Source organism: Oncorhynchus gorbuscha, linkage group LG18 (genome assembly GCF_021184085.1).
Source record: "Oncorhynchus gorbuscha isolate QuinsamMale2020 ecotype Even-year linkage group LG18, OgorEven_v1.0, whole genome shotgun sequence".
Lineage (NCBI taxonomy): Eukaryota > Metazoa > Chordata > Actinopteri > Salmoniformes > Salmonidae > Oncorhynchus > Oncorhynchus gorbuscha.
Window position 1 is genome coordinate 34,295,512 of NC_060190.1, and position 13,038 is coordinate 34,308,549.

Below are 13,038 nucleotides of genomic sequence, written 5' to 3' on the forward strand. Positions count from 1 at the left end.
AGGTGGCTACTTTGAAGAATCTAAAATCTAAAATATATTTTGATATGTAAAACACTTTTTTGGTTACTAAATGTATGCACACATGACTGTAAGTCGCTTTGGATAAAAGCGTCTGCTAAATGGCATATATTATTATTATTATTATTATTTTGATGTCTTCACTATTATTCTACAATGTAGAAAATGGTAAAAGTAAAGAAAAACCCTTGAATAAGTAGGTGTATCCAAACTTTTGACTGGTACATGTGTATATAGATAGATAGATAGATAGATAGATAGATAGATAGATAGATAGATAGATAGATAGATAGATAGATAGATAGATAGATAGATAGATAGATAGATAGATAGATAGATAGATATACACACATTTTTTATTATTTATTTAATTTATTTTTTACAAAAAAAATATATGGGGATTGGAAATGATGCAGACAATTACATTCATAGCTCATAGAAGCCACAGTCTATCTGCAATATTAAAGTTGATATACCACGTGTGTATATATATAACAATATGTTACTAGGACAAGACGAGTTGTTTACAATTCAAAAAAGTGGTGGAAGTGAAATGTCGCTCTTGTATTTTTCACAGCTAAAAGTATTTTATATAAAATGTATAAACTTTGGCTACTCTGTTTTTACTAATCTGAGTCTAATCTGAGTCTTGTGTGAAAATACAACAATAACTAGAGAAGTACATATCCTGAAGAAAATGTGGTGTGCATGCTAGCTTGTGAATGATCGATTGATTGGTAGGATAGGATAGGCTGAACATGTAAAAGTTGGTTTGGTGTCTCCAGCTTCAACGGATCAAGAGTGACTGTTGGTGGGTTATTTTATGCCAATGTATGGAAATGTATACAGCTAACATTGTAAAAAATATTTAAGAATTTGAAGTAAAGATAGCCTGAACATGTGAAAGTTGCCTGGTATCTATAGTGTGAATGATTCAAGAGTTACTGTTGGTGAGTTATTTTATGCTAATTTATGCACATACATGGAATTATAGTTCATACAAGTTTTAAAGAATTTAAATTTAGGATAGCCTGAACATGAAGAAGTTAGTTTGATGTCTCTAGCTTGAAAGGTTCAAGAGTCACTGATGTTGAGTTATTTTATGCAAATATATGCAACTGTGAATAGTTATAATACATGTTTTAACATTATTGAATTGGATATTAGGATAGCCTGAACATGTGAAGGTTGGTTTGGTGTCTCTAATTTGAACAGTTTAAGAGTTACTGTTTATGAGCTATTTTATCCTAATTTCTGCACATTTATATAGTTATAATTGATAAAGATCTGAAACCATTTGAAGTTTAGGATGCCCTGAATCGTTTACAGTTGGTCTTATAGCTTAAATGGCCTAGGAGGAAGACCATTTTAAATAGTCACCACTGTATTACTGTGGTTCTAATTCTAACCCATGTTATTTATGTAAATGTTAAATGCATATAGCTTAAAAAGTAAAAAAGGCTATGGAGCTTTTATTAACATTTAAAACAGTTATAGTTCAAAAAGTATAAATGATCCAAATTTGAAATCCAATCCATTTAACCTGTTAAGCCTAGCCCTGTTTACTGCCCCTTCTGGAGGAATTGGGTACCCATATAAAACAGGATACATTTTTGTCAAAAGTTGTTCCTACGTGTTCAGCGCGAAGCCTGCTTTCAATGGGGCTTCTCATTGTGACAATCGCGCGAAAAAAAAGTGTATGTTTATGCGCGCTCTGCTCCCGCTCTCTCTTTTCTTCAGGATCAATTACAAGACGTGTGTGTTTCGCTTCGTCCTCACAATTGCTGTACACCTTTATAACATGTTAAAGCTTAATTATGAACATAGTTTGACAAGTTTACTCGACATATAATATATATTTTCGACGTTTTGGTGCGCATCCACTTGAATTTTGCCTACATTTAGACCGAAATGTGGCTATTTTGAGAACCGAAAGACGCAGACTTGAAAACTAAAAGCTGTTTTGGTTAGTATAAGCCCTTCCAGGTCTTTTGATGGAAGAACAGCAAAGGTAAGGGAATATTTGTGTTAATTTTGGGTTTCTGTCGACTCCAAGATAGAGGCATAATGATACATTTGGAGCGCCAACTCCTAGTATAGCCTAGTGAACTCAACATGTAACGTTAAAAATAAATGTAACACAGCGATTGCATTTAGAAGAAGTGTATCTTCCTATACATATGTAAAACATGCATATTTAGTCAAAGTTTATGATGTGTATTCCTTGTTAGCTGACGTTATCTGCCTGAGCTATTTCATTTCTCCTGACATTTTAGTAGCATTTTTTGAACGATGCGTCATTGTAAACAGAGATTTATGGATATATATTGCAGATTATTGAAAAAAATGAATGTACTGTGTAACATGTTATATTACTGTCATCTGATGAAGATTTCAAAAGGTTAGTGAAATGATTTTTTTTTTTAATCCTGCGTTTGTTGATTGCATATTTTTTCCTACTTGGCTATGCTAATGAGCTATGTCTGCGGTGGTGGTTTGACATAAATATGTGCTATGTTTTCGCCGTAAAACATTTTAGAAATCTGACTTGTTGCCTGGATTCACAACGAGTGTAGCTTTAATTCAATACCCTGCATGTGTATTTTAATGAATGTTTGAGTTTTAACTAATACTATTAGCATTTAGCGTAGCGCATTTGCATTTCCAGAGCACTAGATGGGACGCCTGCGTGCCAGGTAGGGTTTGAACATCTCGACATTGGTTTGGCATTGATAGCTTAGGTGTTATGCAGGTGAGTGAGGACCCAAAAGCGATATAACAGAAACAGAGTCTTTTAATGTCCAAACAGGGAAAACATAAATCCTCAATCATTACAGGGGAAGTCCAAACAGGGAAAACACAAATCCTCTAGTTTAACAGGAGAGTCCCCCTTCTAGTTGTTGAGGAGAGTTGCAGGGCTAGCGGCAACAGACTGCAGGTCCCTTCGGGTAGGCGCGGGCCGTAGAGGATAGAGACACCTGCTCACACGTAGTATCTGATGACGAGGCAGAATACAACTGGACGGAACAAAAGCAAAGCAAACAGCAAACAAGAATCCGACAAGGACAGAAGCAGAAACAGAGAGAGAAATAGAGACTTAATCAGAGGGCAAAATAGGGGACAGGTGTGAAAGAGTAAACGAGGTCGTTAGGAGAATGAGGAACAGCTGGGAGCAGGAACGGAACGATAGAGAGAGAGGAATAGAGAGAGAAAGAAACCTAAAAGACCAGCAGGGGGAAACGAAGAAGAGAAAGCACAGGGACAAGACATGACAATACAATACATGACATTAAGTGGTGTAAGAGGAGATAAGTGTCACATTAAGATTTTTTTTTTAACCATTCAAGTCCATGTACCATTTTCAGTTAAAAATAATAAATGCTATAAAAAAAGATTTCCTCAACAATCTAAGTTGGAGTATTCTGCACATCTGGAAGTTGGTTTCGTGTTAATATCTTAAATCATTTAAGGGCTACAGAGCAAGCCGAATAAATTAAACAAGGAGTATATAAGAAATCTGGAGTTGTACATTATTTTGGATGCATAATTAATTATTGTCATCAACTATACCAATCAAAATACCTTTTTACTGATAAAAATGATATATGAATGGATTACATGGGGAATGTTCCGCAGGTCAATAATCAAGAAAGAGAAGAGGCAAGAATATTTAGAATTCGACCTGAAAAATATATTTTTTGTAAATACAACACAAAATAATTTATGGGTTTAAGCAAAACTTCCTCGGCATGTAGATAACCAAGCATTAGCACATTGAATAACAGCTTTCTAAGTGATTCCTAATTTTATAAATAGTGTTAGTGTTACTTTGTTACCTGGCCCCTCCTACATACAATGTTCAACAATTGCTCTTTATTTGACTCTTAAATCTTTTTTGTTGTTGTAGATTTCTGAAAGGTATTTTGAAATATTCGCTGGATCAAAATATGACAAACCTAAATGTCATGCTCCTTCTTATCAGTTTATGCATTGGAGTAAGCCTTTGTAAAATACCTAAATGTCTTTGACCAAAACAATATCTCTATCATGTAATGTATAATATATTCTATTTTTCTATGTGCAAGATGAAAAATACATGTATTTCAATACAAACAAATAGTACTTTTAGTTTAAAAAAACTACAGAATTGACAGACAACAAATATCCATGGGGAACAGCCGCGGGGGTGGGGGGTGGTCCCACAAAGGACAGAATGCAGCCCTTCGCTCACGCAGTTATAAATAACATTGCTTATTTGTGTGGTGGGGCACTTGGTGCTCTGATTGACCGACTTGTACAGTAGTCCCGGACCCTTTTGCCCCTCAAGAGTTTGTGATTGGTCAAGGGCTAGCCTGTCTGAATGCAAACCAGATCCGATGAGCAACAAGAACGACGACAGCTGAACTCAACAGAGTAGAAAGACTGCGGTCCCACACAGACTTGCACAGTTCAGTCATTCATTTGAAGGGTGCCTTCGGACAAAACCGTTTGCTGTTCACGCTCAGCGTCGAAAAACTTAGAGGTAAATATAGTGTGAACTTTTCAAGGTAATTTACAAAAAATAGTCCATGTGTTCTACAGTGTTGTCAAGTTGCACAGAATTGCATGGAGCTTTTTTCCTTAGTTGTTTGTGGTTCCTGACAATAACACTCATTATACTTTCTACAGCAGGGTTGGGGAGTAACTGATTACATTTGGAAAAACTACATGATTTCTTCTTGGATACTTTTAAATTCAGAAAGGATGTTTGCTGAACAAAATTATGACACTTTCAGTATTCTCAATTACATTCAATTCAGCATTGAAAAAAGGTGCAAGGTTAAAGTGCCAATCAGCAGTCGAAACAATAACAAACTGAACTCCCTGTGCCTGTTTTGGAAAAAAGCTGAGGGATGGTGCTGGAGAAATGTAACCACTCTCAATTTCATAGACAGAGCTATGAATTGACTCATTCCAATTGGCTCATTCATCCTCCTTCTCTCCCCTGTAATTATTACGTAGGTCGTTGCTGTAATTCTTACCTGGTAAAATAAGAAAAAAAATACAAATAAATTAATGCAAAGGCTGACCATCCATGATATAAAAATTATAGTCTTGTTTTTAGGCCATACAGTGTTTGTTTACATATACTTTTACTGACAAGCATTGGAGTAAAACAATTCAATACTTTGGGTTCTTATGGAGTACGACAGTTGAACTTAGTTCATGAGGCATTTACAAGATATATTCTCCAAGAATCAATTGGTACATATCATTAACTCACAAGTCCAAAAATGGATGTAGCAAACTGCAGACTGCCCCTTTAAGGGGCAATCCCCTTCAATCAGTTGAAGTGTTTAAGGGCAATAACCGACAACCGCATCCCTGACGTTTTTGCAGTATCGGAGGTAGAATAGAGCTCGGCTCGACGGGCCCTGACATTATACATCGGGTTAGGGCGGGGTAGGGCCTGTTTTTCCATCAATAACTAAAGTATGGGCAGGCCTCAGGTATCACTAAATTGATCACAAAAATGTTTAAGCTGAGCCATTTGCTCGTGCTCTGCTGCACAGTACAGTCACATCTAGGTAATATCATAACATTGTGTCAGATGTGTTCCAATCTCATCAAATATAAAACAGGAGAGATTATTTTACAGAAAATAATCATGTTCCTTGAGTTTTGTCAGAGTTTCTAGTGATGAAAAGTAGCTAACAGCTAACTACTCTCTTGTGTCTTTTCATTGAGCAGAGCAACCCAAGAAGAGCAATTACCATGGTTACTCAGTCTCAGAGCCACAATAAACAGATCAAGCTGTGCGCAGCGCAGGAGCGAGTGACAGACAGAGAGAAGCAGCTAATAGATTTACTAAGGAGGCAGTTATTTTGGGTTTCGGGGAGGGCCAGCCTGAGCTTTGGGGGCATGGTTAGGGCTCAGGCTTTAAATTCATGCCTGTGCAGTGCTCTGAGTTGGAGCTTTCAAATCGGTGATCAACTGCTCTTGTGATCATCACGAAGCCACAGCCCTCCCACTTGATAGACATAAAACGAGAAAGTGCCTTAATCGATGTCCATGTCATCGGTGCCTGGGGAGCAGGTGTTGTTGGGGTTAACTTCCTTGCTCAAGGGCAGAACGGAGGATTTTTCCACCTTGCCGGCTCAGGAATTCAAACCAGCGACCTTTCAGTTACTAGCAGCCAATGGCAATGCCTGCTTTAGGTATAATGCCAGGAGCTCTAACGCAGTTCCACCTCTGACACCGTCAAAACATCAGCTATGTGGATGTCGGCTAAAGCAGATGTGATTGAATCGGGCCCTAAGTTTGTTCCACCTGAGCAAGTCTGACCACAAGTCAAAGACCACTATGACACACCAGGTGCATTTGATGGATGCTTCTTGTATTCTTCTAATGCCTCTGAAGGGGAAAGTAATCAGATTATGTTACTAATTACCATTTTGGAGAGGTAACTAGTAACTGTAATGGATTACATTTAGAAAGTAACCTACCCAACCCTGATCTACAGTAACATTAATTTAATTCAAATTAAAAAAGCAATAACTCCACTTTAGAGGGGAAATCTGCAGTAAAAAATGTAACCCCTCTCAAATTCGTATGTACATACCCCAACCAGCAGCCATGGATTACAGGCAACATACTCACTGGAATAAAGGGTAGAGGTGCCGCTTTCAAGGAGCGGGACTCTAACCCGGAAGCTTATAAGAAATCCCGCTGTGCCCTTCGACGAACAATCAAACAGGCAAAGCGTCAATACAGGACTAAGATTGAATCATACTACACCGACTCAAACGCTCATTGGATGTGGCAGGGCTTGCAAACTATTACAGACTACAAAGCGAACCACAGCCACGAGCTGCCCATTGACACGAGCCTACCAGACAAGCTAAATTACGTCTATGCTCGCTTTGAGGCAAGTAACACTGAAACATGCATTAGAGCATCAGTTGTTCCATATGACTGGGTGATCACGCTCTCCCTAGCCGATGTGAGTAAGACCTTTAAACAGGTCCACATTCACAAGGCCGCAGGGCCAGATGAATTACCAGGACGTGTACTCTGACCACGCGCTGACCAACTGGCAAGTGTCTTCACTAACTTGTTCAACCTGTTGCTGACTGAGTCTGTAATACCAACATTTTTTAAGCAGACCACCATAGTCCCTGTGCCCAAGAATGCTAAGGTAACCTGCCTAAATGACTACCGACCAGTAGCACTCATGTCTGTAGCCATGAAGTGCTTTGAAAGGCTGGTCATGGCTCACATCAACACCATTATCCCAGAAACCGTAGACCCACTCCAATTTGCATACTTCCCCAACAGATCCACAGATGATGCAAGCTATATTGCACTCAACACTGCCTTTCCTATCTGGACAAAAGGAACACCTATGTGAGAATGTTATTCATTGACTACAGCTCAACATTCAACACCATAGTATCCTCAAAGCTCATCACTAAGCTAAGGTCCCTGGGACTAAACACCTCCCTCTGCAACTGGATCCTGGACTTGACAGGCCGCCCCCAGGTGGTAAGGGTAGGTAGTAACAACACATTTGCCACACTGATCCTCAACACGAGGGCCCCTGAGGGGTGTGTGCTCAGTCCCCTCCTGTACTCCCTGTTTACTCATGACTGCATGGCCAAACACCACTCCAACACCATCATCAAGTTTGCCAATGACACAACAGTGGTAGGCCTGATCACCGACAACGATGAGACAGCCTGTAGGAAGGAGATCAGAGACCTGGCAATGTGGTGCCAGGACAACAACCTCTCCCTCAACGTGATCAAGACAAAGGAGATGATTGTGGACAACAGGAAAAGGAGGACTGAGCACGCCCCCATTCTCATCGACGAGGCTGTAATGGAGCAGGTTGAGAGCTTCAAGTTCCACATCACCAACAAACTATTTTGGTCCAAAGACCCCAAGACAAATGTGAAGAGGGCGCAAAAACATCTATTCCCCCTCAGGAGACTGAAATAATTAATTAATTAAGTAATTAATTTGCATTTTATTGCATGACATAAATATTTGATACATCAGAAAATCATACCTTAATATGTGGTACAGAAACCTTTGTTTGCAATTACAGAGATCATACGTTTCCTGTAGTTCTTGACCAGGTTTGCACACACTGCAGCAGGGATTTTGGCCCACTCCTCCATGCAGACCTTCTCCAGATCCTTCAGGTTTTGGGGCTGTCGCTGGGCAATACGGACTTTCAGCTCCCTCCAAAGATTTTCTATTGGGTTCAGGTCTGGGGACTGGCTATGCCACTCCAGGACCTTGAGATGCTTCTTACGGAGCCACTCCTTAGTTGCTCTGGCTGTGTGTTTCGGGTCGTTGTCATGCTGGAAGACCCAGCCACGACCCATCTTCAATGCTCTTACTGAGGGAAGGAGGTTGCTGGCCAAGATCTCGCGATACATGGCCCCATCCATCCTCCCCTCAATACGGTGCAGTCGTCCTGTCCCCTTTGCAGAAAAGCATCCCCAAAGAAGGATGTTTCCACCTCCATGCTTCACGGTTGGGATAGTGTTCTTGGGGTTGTACTCATCCTTCTTCTTCCTCCAAACACGGCGAGTGGAGTTTAGACCAAAAAGCTCTATTTTTGTCTCATCAGACCACCTTCTCCAATTCCTCCTCTGGATCATCCAGATGGTCATTGGCAAACTTCAGATGGGCCTCGACATGCGCTGGCTTAAGCAATGGGACCTTGCGTGCGCTGCAGGATTTTAATACATGATGTGTTACTAATGGTTTTCTTTGAGACTGTGGTCCCAGCTCTCTTCAGGTCATTGACCAGGTCCTGCCGTGTAGTTCTGGGCTGATGCCTCACCTTCCTCATGATCATTGATGCCCCATGAGGTGAGAACTTGCATGGAGCCCCAGACCGAGGGGGATTGACCGTCATCTTGAACTTCTTCCATTTTCTAATAATTGCGCCAACAGTTGTTGCCTTCTCACCAAGCTGCTGGCCTATTGTTCTGTAGCCCATACCAGCCTTGTGCAGGTCTACTATTTTATCCCTGATTACACCCTCTCTGGTCTTGGCCATTGTGGAGAGTTTGGAGTCTGTTTGATTGAGTGTGTGGACAAGTGTCTTTTATACAGGTAACGAGTTCAAACAGGTGCAGTTAATACAGGTAATGAGTGGAGAACAGGAGGGTTTCTTAAAGAAAAACGAACAGGTCTGTGAGAGCCGGAATTCTTACTGGTTGGTAGGTGATCAAATACTTATGTCATGCAATAAAATGCAAATTAATTACTTAAAAATCATACTATGTGATTTCTGGATTTTTGTTTTAGATTCCGTCTCTCACAGTTGAAGTGTACATATGATAAAACAAATTACAGACCTCTACATGCTTTGTAAGTAGGAAAACCTGCAAAATCGGCAGTGTATCAAATACATGTTCTCCCCACTGTATGTCATGGGTCCTCAGATCCTCAAAAGGTTCTACAGTATCCTGACTAGTTGCATCACTGCCTGGTAGGGCAACTGCTCAGCTTCCGACCGCAAAGCACTACAGAGGGTAGTGCATACGGCCCAGTACATCACTAGGGCCAAGCTTCCTGCCATCCAGGACCTTGATACAAGGCTGTGTCAGAGGAACGCCCTAAACGTTGTCAAAGATTCCAGCCACCATAGTCATAAACTGTTCTCTCTGCTACGGTACTGGAGAGCCATGTTTAGGTTCAAAAGGCTTCTTAACAGCTTCTACGACAAAGCCATAAGACTCCTGAACAGCTCATCAAAGGGCCTCACAGACCCCTCTTTTACTCTGCTGCTACTCAATTCAATTCAATTCAATTCAAGGGCTTTATTGGCATGGGAAACATGTGTTAACATTGCCAAAGCAAGTGAGGTAGATAATATATAAAGTGAATATATAAAGTGAAATAAACAATAAAAATTAACAGTAAACATCACACATACAGAAGTTTCAAAACAATAAAGACATTACAAATGTCATATTATATATATATACAGTGTTTTAACAATGTACAAATGGTAAAGGACACAAGATAAAATACACAAGCATAGATATGGGTTGTATTTACAATGGTGTGTGTTCTTCACTGGTTGCCCTTTTCTCGTGACAACAGGTCACAAATCTTGCTGCTGTGATGGCACACTGTGGAATTTCACCCAGTAGATATGGGAGTTTTTCAAAATTGGATTTGTTTTCGAATTCTTTGTGGATCTGTGTAATCTGAGGGAAATATGTCTCTCTAATATGGTCATACAATATAATATGTTTATTATCTATGCATAGTCAGCTTAAAACCTCTTATGACTCCCCCTCTATACTGCCCCTGTTGGAGAAAGTGCGTACCCATAGTAAACTGAAAATATTTTTTCCCAAAATTGCTAATATATGCATATAAAAAAATATTTTTGAATAGAAAACACTCTAAAGTTTCTAAAACCGTTTAAATTATGTCTCTATGTAAAGCAGAACTGAAAGGGCAGCCTTTCTCCCAAACTCTCTCTTGTGAAGAGAAGAGTTGGGTCAACTTTGACGTCATGAGCCCCACCCTTCCCAGGGAGCTACAGATCCAGGAACAGTCTCTATCTCTTCAGCGCGATGTCAGCTTTCAAGTGGCACTGTTCATGTCATGTTTGTCATTTATTATCATGTCTTGTCCCTGTGCTCCCCATTCTATTCGTTTCCCTCTGCTGGTCTTATTAGGTTCTTTCCCTCTTTCTATCCCTCTCTCTCCCCCTCCCTCTCTCACTCTCTCGCTCTCTCTTCTCTCTATCGTTCCGTTCCTGCTCCCAGCTGTTCCTATTCCCCTAATCATCATTTAGTCTTCCCACACCTGTTCCCGATCCTTTCCCCTGATTAGAGTCCCTATTTCTTCCTTTGTGTTCCGTTCCTGTCCTGTCGGTTCCTTGTTTAGAATTCACCGTGCTGTGATTGTGTATCGCCCTGTCCTGTCGTGTTTTTGCCTTCATCAGATGCTGCGTGTGAGCAGGTGTCTCTGTCAGCTACGGCCTGCGCCTACCCGAAGCGACCTGCAGTCTGTGGCCGCTTCTCCTGTTATTCCCCTCTACAGACTACAGGATTTCTGTTATACCCTGTTTGGACATTTCCTGTTAAGGATTCAGGATTTGTCGTTTTCTGTTTGGACTTGAATAAACTCTGTTTCTGTTAAGTCGCTTTTGGGTCCTCTTTCACCTGCATGACAGAAGGAACCGACCAAGGAATGGACCCAGCGACTTCAGACGCTCGTTACACTGCCGTCGAGATCCAAGGAGCCATGCTCGGCAGACACGAGCAGGAATTGTCTGCTGCTCGCCATGCCGTGGAGAACCTGGCCGCTCAGGTTTCCGACCTCTCTGGACAGTTCCAGAGTCTACGTCTCGTGCCACCTGTTACTTCCTGGCCTGCCGAGCCTCCAGAACCTAGGGTTAATAACCCACCTTGCTACTCCGGGCAGCCCACTGAGTGCCGCTCCTTTCTCACGCAGTGTGAGATTGTGTTCTCTCTCCAACCCAACACATACTCTAGAGAGAGAGCTCGGGTTGCTTACGTCATTTCACTCCTTACTGGCCGGGCTCGAGAATGGGGCACAGCTATCTGGGAGGCAAGGGCTGATTGCTCTAACAAGTTCCAGAACTTTAAAGAGGAGATGATTCGGGTTTTTGACCGTTCAGTTTTTGGTAGGGAGGCTTCTAGGGCCCTGGCTTCCTTATGCCAAGGTGAACGGTCCATAACGGATTATTCTATTGAGTTTCGCACTCTTGCTGCCTCTAGTGAGTGGAACGAGCCGGCGCTGCTCGCTCGTTTTCTGGAGGGACTCCACGCAGTGGTTAAGGATGAGATTCTCTCCCGGGAGGTTCCTTCAGATGTGGACTCTTTGATTGCTCTCGCCATCCGCATAGAACGACGGGTAGATCTTCGTCACCGGGCTCGTGGAAGAGAGCTCGCATCAACGGTGTTTCCCTGCTCCGCATCGCAACCATCTCCCTCCTCTGGCTTTGAGACTGAGCCCATGCAGCTGGGAGGGATTCGCATCTCGACTAAGGAGAGGGAACGGAGGATCACCAACCGCCTGTGCCTCTATTGCGGAGTTGCTGGACATTTTGTTAATTCATGTCCAGTAAAAGCCAGAGCTCATCTGTAAGCGGAGGGCTACAGGTGAGCGCAACTACTCAAGTCTCTCCATCAAAATCCTGTACTACTTTGTCGGTCCATCTACGCTGGACCGGTTCGGGTGCTACATGTAGTGCCTTGATAGACTCTGGGGCTGAGGGTTGTTTCATGGACGAAGCATGGGTTCGGAAACATGACATTCCTTTCAGAGAGTTAGAGAAGCCTACGCCCATGTTCGCCTTAGATGGTAGTCATCTTCCCAGTATCAGATTTGAGACACTACCTTTAACCCTCACAGTATCTGGTAACCACAGTGAGACTATTTCTTTTTTGATTTTCCGTTCACCGTTTACACCTGTTGTTTTGGGTCATCCCTGGCTAGTATGTCATAATCCTTCTATTAATTGGTCTAGTAATTCTATCCTATCCTGGAACGTTTCTTGTCATGTGAAGTGTTTAATGTCTGCCATCCCTCCCGTTTCTTCTGTCCCTACTTCTCAGGAGGAACCTGGCGATTTGACAGGAGTGCCGGAGGAATATCATGATCTGCGCACGGTCTTCAGTCGGTCCCGAGCCAACTCCCTTCCTCCTCACCGGTCGTATGATTGTAGTATTGATCTCCTTCCGGGGACCACTCCTCCTCGAGGTAGACTATACTCTCTGTCGGCTCCCGAACGTAAGGCTCTCGAGGATTATTTGTCTGTGTCTCTTGACGCCGGTACCATAGTGCCTTCTTCCTCTCCGGCCGGGGCGGGGTTCTTTTTTGTTAAGAAGAAGGACGGTACTCTGCGCCCCTGCGTGGATTATCGAGGGCTGAATGACATAACGGTTAAGAATCGTTATCCGCTTCCCCTTATGTCATCAGCCTTCGAGATTCTGCAGGGAGCCAGGTGCTTTACTAAGTTGGACCTTCGTAACG

The 13,038-nt window shown here is 42.0% G+C and overlaps 1 protein-coding gene across 1 annotated transcript in view; it reads left to right on the forward strand.

Annotated features, from left to right (window-relative positions):
* Positions 1-4,359: 4,359 nt before the first annotated feature.
* The window catches only part of LOC124003855 (protein disulfide isomerase Creld1), a 32,442-nt gene continuing 23,763 nt past the window's right edge, over positions 4,360-13,038 (forward strand). Inside the window, exon 1 of the mRNA XM_046312465.1 lies at positions 4,360-4,540. The gene's annotated coding sequence lies outside the window, so the exon portion shown is untranslated. The remainder of the gene's footprint in view (positions 4,541-13,038) is intronic.